Genomic DNA, 7,156 nt, shown 5'->3' with positions numbered 1-7,156 from the left:
GAAGATAGTCTGGTGGTTCCTCAGGAAATTCCTCAGGAAGTATGATCCAGCAATCCCACTGCCTGGTATATACCCAGAAGAATTGAAATCAGGGACATGAACTGATATATGCACACCAATGTTCATAGTGGCATTATTCACTATTGCCAAAAATTGGGAGCAACCCAAATGTCTATCAACAGATGAGTGGATAAGCAAACTCTGGTATACACATATAATGGAATATTACTCAGATATAAGAAGGAATGCAGTATTAACACATGGGACAACCTGGAAAACCTTGAAGACTTTATATTGAGTAAAGCAAGCCAGGCACTGAAGGACAAATATTACATGACCTCACTGATATGAATTAAGCAAATTGAGCAAACTCAGAACTAGAGTCTTGAAGACAGGTTTACAGGAAATAGAAAGGGAGAAGAAGGTTGTGAGCCAATACCCATTTGGGTAAAATCTATGATAAGCTGGAAGGGTGTAGTTGAGCAGTGGATGGGCATGACAGGGGTGCAGTGATGTTAATGTGTGGTGTGGCAGTGGCCTGTGACAGGGGTAGGGTTGGTAGGGTGAGTTGCACTCTCCATGGAACTGGGGGGGGGAGTATCAGGAGAGTGAGCAGATAAACTCTGGAGATTTGTGAGTATGTGGTTGTAACTACAACATTGGGAAGGTTGTTGTGGGTTTTTTTTGCAAATACAGCAGGGAAGGATTACTGGTTTAGGGTGTTGGATTTGGGGGGCATGTGGAACAGGGCACACCTGGGGCAGTAAATAATTCCAGGGAATATGTAATTGTTCATCCTGTTATAGTGAGTTGTCAGTGAGTGGAGACCCACACAATGAATGGAAAGGTGTTGGGCTCTCATCCTGGGGAGTCCTGCTATGTTCTAAAATAGAGGGGTGGGAGTCACTCAAGAGCATAGGCAATGCCTAATAGGGCAAGACAGGCCAGTATGTCAAGCCCTCAATGTTGCTGCAAATAACTATGAATCTTGTTCTTCAAGGAGTTAAGCTTGGTTGTTGCCAAGGGTCCTGAAGGGAAGGAGGAGGAATAAAATTAATGGAACCAGGGGTATTTTGGGGGTGTTGGAATTGTTTTACGTGATTTTTCAATGATGGATACAGGTCATGCTTAATTTTGTCAAAATTTATAAATGTGTATATTCCAAAATGTAAACCATAATGTAAATGATTGATCATGGTTACTAGCAAAGCTTCAATATATGTACATCAACTGTAACAAACGTATCATCCACATGTAAAATGTTATTAATAGGGGAAAGGGGAGAAGGGAGAAGATGCTGGATATATGGGGATCCCTATATTCTATACATCACTTTTCTGTAACCTAAAGCTTCTTTGAAGACACAATGAAAATAATAAGACACGAGGGTAATAAGTGGAAGAAAATGTCACTGTACATACAAGATAAGAAATCTTACAGTGATGAAAGACATAAGGCCAAAATTTACTTTTAATTATTTTATTATTTCAAATTCCTTTTAATTTTTTGTATTTTATTTGTCATTTTAAAACTATCATTCTTATTTCATTCTTAATAATTTTATTGGATTATTTTGTTGGCTTCCTTTGTGAAGAAATTTTGGATGACAGAAGGGTTACAACTGTGACAGGGGAGGATCATTGGTACAGAGTTTCAGAGATGGGAGATACATGGGAGGAGGTTCACCTGGGGCATATTTTTAAGCATATGAAAGAGTTTGAGTGTTCATGGAGCATTTTCAAGGTGGGTGGAAATTCACACAATAACTGAAAGAATATCCAATTCCCATCCTGGGGGTTCTATCACATTATCTAATGGAACAGCAAGAATCCCCTAAGTACAGGGGCAGGGACTAGTGAAGGAGGATGGTCCATTGATGGGTCCTTGATATTGATGACTGTACTTATGACCTTTCCTTTTGAAATTGAAACTTAACATAGTATTATGGGTTACTTAAGAGTTACCTCCTGAGGGCCTCCTTGTTGCCAAATGTGGCCTTTTTCTAAACTAAACTCAGCATATAAATGCATTACCCTCCCCTAGTGCATGACTTCCAGCGATAAGCCTCCCTGGCAACAAGGGATTACTACCAAACACCAACTAGCAATGCAACTGGAAAAAGACCTTGATCAAAAGGGAGAAATTGTAAAGATAAATGAGTTTATATGTCTGGGAGTCTTCAAAGTGAGTCAGGATGTCATTATAGGGGTTATGCTTATGCATGTCTCTGCAGGATATCATTAACTGCCACAGTAAATAATTCCTCAAAGAACAGGGATCCTGAGAGCTCTGGAGACATTCAGAGATTATAGGCAGGGCTGACAGCTTAAGAGTTTGACAGACAGTGGACCCCACTTTGGAATTTATGCTCCTCAGCGTGACAGAGTTGGAGTCAGTTGTGGTTTCTCTACACATGGCTCTTCTGCCTCTCTTATTTGAACCTATACTTAGTATTAGAGTTGATAAGTTTATATCCAAGAGACTTAAATTTTTGGATTGTCCATGTTCCAGTTGAGCTATGAATCTCAATAGAATTGCAACACTAGTCTCCAGTTCATTGGACTCACCCAGGACAACTAAAAAGGAAATGCTGATTGGCAATAACTATTCCAAGGAACAGAGAGTCTACAACTGCAAGCAAGATAGTCTTATTCATCTATGTCATGGAATCTAAGCCCTCTCTCAATTAGAGGCAGAGTAGGCATCATCATCCCAGAATCTTCAGGATTTGGGGAATGAACAATGAACAAGAGTAGACTTAATGTTATTCTACTATAGACTTATAGTTGTTCTAGCAATGTAAGAACTTTTATCATTGATGTGGAGGCAGTGGTCACCAGAGGTTCTGAGGGGTAGGAGAGGTGTAATACAGAGGTCCTTTGAGGACTTTGGAATTATTCTGAATAATGTTGCAATGACAGATACAGGCCATTAAATATCTTGTCATAGCTTACAATATTGTGCAGGAGAGTTTAAACTATAATACAAACTATAATCCACATTTAGTGGCAGTGTTCCAATACATATTCATCAACTGTAAAAATGTACCACATTAGGGAAGGATGTTGTTAATGTGGGAAGGTGTGGGAGTGGTAAGGAGTGGGGCATATGGGAATCCCCTACCTTTTTCTATGTATCATTTATGTAATCTAAGTATCTTTGAAAGTAAAAAAAAAATAAATAAAAAGTAAAAAATAAAAATAAAATTAAGGAAATTACCAAAATGTGACATAAACACATAAAGTGAGTACATTTCATTGGGAAAAAAATGTGCCAATAGGCTTCCTCAATGCAGGGTTGCCACAAAAGTTCAATTTGTTAAAAAAACATGAAATATCTGCAAAGTGAAATAAGTGAAGTGCAATAAAATCAGGCATGCCTGTATTTGGCAATTTCATTCCTAGATAAATCTGCAAAAATATCAGATCTCAAAAATATTTGTACACAAATGTCCATAGAAACACTATTCATAATAGCCAAGGGATAAAATCAACACAAGTGTCCATCAACAAGTGATTGGACAAATAAAGTGTGGCAATACAAATGATGGAGTATTATTTGACCACAAGAAGAACTGAAGTTTTGAGACATCTACAACATGGAAACATGCTGAATGAAATAAATAATACACATAGAGACAAATATTGTATGTTATCACAGAAATGAGATATATGGAATTAACAACTTTTCAGAGACAAAAGTAAATTAGAGGTAGCAAGGAATGCGGGAAGCCAGAGGGAGAATATGTGTTTGGTGGGTAATGAATGTTTGCAAATAAAAATTGATAATACAAAAGGCAAAATAAAGGCATTTTCAAACATAAAAAGTAGAACATCTCTGTACCAAAAACTATACTAAAAGACACATTAAAGTTATCTTTCAACCAGAAGGAACATAATACTAGAAGGAAATATGGATCTTCGCAAAACAGAAGAGTACCAGAAATTATAATAAAGTGAACAAATAAAGAGCTTTTTCACATTTTACTTATATATCATTAAAGATAGTTAACTGCCTAAATCAAACAAATAGCAATAAATTTTGTGGTTAAAAAACATGGACAGAAATAAAATGTATGATAATAATGGCATAAAGCTGATAATGGAGTAATGGAAGTATCTTATAGTAAGTTTCTTATACTTTACAAGAAGTGGTGTAATAGAAATAGCATGTAGATTGCAGTGAGCTGAAAACATCTAACATATACTCTAAAGCAGGGGTTCTTAACCTTTTTTGTTCCACGGACCCATTTGCCAGTAAGGTGAAAACCACAGACCCCTTACTAGTCCATACTACAGTGTGTTATCATTTAGTTAATAATTCACACCCATACCAACATTTTCCTCACAAGAATAATGCTTTTTTGAATTTCTCTTCAAGCTCATGGACCCTGGTTAAGAACTGCTGCTCTGAAGCAATAACTAAAAACAGCTTAAAATGTAATAATCACTAAAATATAACAATCAAATCCATACAGTTAATACATTAACAAAGGAGGCAAAATGGAATAATAATTAAATAATGAGTTAACCCAAAAGAAGACACACACAAAAAGAGGGAAAAAGAAAAAAATATATAGCAAGCTGGCAGACTTAAACCCAAACATCAATAGTCATATAAATTTAGATGATCCAAACACCCTATCAAAGAGCAAAGATTTTCAGATTGGCTAAAAATAGCAAGACACAAATACATATCTACAAAGAGCACATTTTGTATATAAAGGGGTAATAAGTTAAAATATAAGATATATCATTGGAAGGCAAATCAAATGAAAATAGGAGTGACAATATTATCAGAAAATATATTCCAGAGCAAACAATACTACCAAGATGAATAAGATTATTTAATAATGATCAAAAGTACAATTATTGCAAAATTATAACAATCCTAAATTTCATGTGCCTATTACCAGAGCTTCAAAATACATCAAGCAAAATCTACAAGAAAAATAGACAAACGTACAATTATAATTAACATCAATACTACCTCTCAAAAATTTACCCAAGAATAATGAAAATCAATAAGCATAAAGAAAATGAAAAACTTCTATTAAATTTGACCACATTAACTTATAGTACACTGTACCAAACAACAGCAGAATAATTATACTTTTCAACTATACTGAAAACATTTACCTAGATGTACCATATTCTGGGTAAGAAAATCTGTCACCAGTACTTTGAAGAGATTAATGAAATTGATAATCTTCTAATTATACTTATCAGGGAAAAAAGAAAACACAAATTATCAATAGCCTGAAAAAGAGAAGTGACATGCTCATATAATATTTAGAGACATTAAAAAAACAAAAAGGGCATAATGTAATATTTTAGCCAATAAATTAAAACATGAACTAGATGCATTTATAGAAATATGTTAATTACTAAAGCTTACTCAAGAATAAACAAATAACCTGCATAGCCCTATATATATACTTTTAAGTTGAATCTTAATTTAAAAACTTCACACTAAGAATTCTCCAAACTCAGATGATTTCTCTGTTAAATTCTATGTAACATTTAAGGACAAGACACAAATTTGACACAATTCATGCAGAATATTATAGAGCAAAGAATGCCTTCCACCTCATTTTATAAGGGCAGCATTATTCTGATACTATAAACATGCAATTAAATAAAAGTACAGCTCAATATATCTGATGAATACAGATGCAAAAGTAATAAAATTTTAACAAGTCAATTCCAATAATATATAATAGGGATAATAAATTATGAACAAATAGGATTTATCCCAGAAATGCAAAGTATGTCTAGCCAATAAAAATAAAATAACTGATGCCAATTTAACTGGCTAATAAAGAAAAAGTATATGATCACCCAAATAGATGCAATAAATGCATTTAATATAAGCCAAAATCCATTCCCACTAAAAATTCTAAGCAAACTAATAATAGAAGGAACTTTCTTTAACTGATTAAGGGCTTCTATAAAAAGTGACAACTAACACCACCCTAATGGGGAAAGACAAAATGCTGTCCCTTTAGGATAAGCATTAAGATGAAGATATCCACTCTCTACTTTCTAACATTGTGTTTGTTCTATACCTGCAATATGGCAAAAAATAAAAAATAAAAATTTGAAGATAAAAGTTACACATGGGAAAGATGAAAGTAAAATTGCCTTTATTCATAGATGATATGCATGACTTTTGATATAGATAATCCTATGAAATTCATGAAAAGATAGTAGAAATAATTAAGTGAATTTAGCAACATTGAAAGTCACAAGTTCAATATATACAAATAAGCTATTTTCTGTACAATAATAGCAAACAGCTGGAAGTTAAAATTAAAATATCCTTTTTAATAGCATCAAAATTCATGAGTTACTTAGGGATAAATCTGACAAATATCCTTTTGTTTCTCCCCTTTTCAATCCTTTCCCATAATGAATGACCAAGACTTCTGTTTCTGTGATTTAAAAAAAATAAATGACCATGCTAGGAATCAGAAGTCAAAACCTAGTCCTGATTTTGTGTAAAGTTTAAACCCTTAGGATATATGATGTTAATGCTTTCTGACTCTGAGAAGAAGAATGGACCAAAAATGGGAAACAGGCAGATTTTCGTGATTTGGGTAGAAAGGGAAATGTTCTTAGAAACTGGGAAATAAATAGAAGTTACTCCAAAGCCATGGGTCCTTTGGTTACTGGGGACTTGTCCTATGTCTTGTCAAGGCCCATAAATGGTGGCACAACTTCAGAGAATAATAGTTTGCAGGGTATCAGTGGAGAAAAGATAGCATGCATCAGGGTTCTTTACAATTTCTACTAAGAGTTTTATGCCTTAAACCTGGGCTTGAAACTGAAGGACTGCATACACTGTAATTGTTATAGCAGGAACCCTTATTACCAATTTGCTGAAAGGTCACCCAATAACTTGTCACTGTACTTGACAGTGTGCACAATGGAAATACCTTGGGGATTGGCAAGGCCCCCAAAAGATGAAAATTACAATTTCATAACAGTGCATCAAGTTGTGGGAGTGGTTTTATAATATAGTGAAGTTAAAGAAAATTTTAAAGACTTTTACATCCACTGCTTATGAACAAGCAATGAAAAGAAGAGACAGCAATCTCTAAGTTTTTAAGAACAGTATGAATGATTTGACAGAAATCTGGGATTGATAAAATATT

This window comes from Dasypus novemcinctus, chromosome 15 (assembly GCF_030445035.2).
Source record: "Dasypus novemcinctus isolate mDasNov1 chromosome 15, mDasNov1.1.hap2, whole genome shotgun sequence".
Classification (NCBI taxonomy): Eukaryota; Metazoa; Chordata; class Mammalia; order Cingulata; family Dasypodidae; genus Dasypus; species Dasypus novemcinctus.
This window is presented reverse-complemented; position numbering follows the sequence as displayed.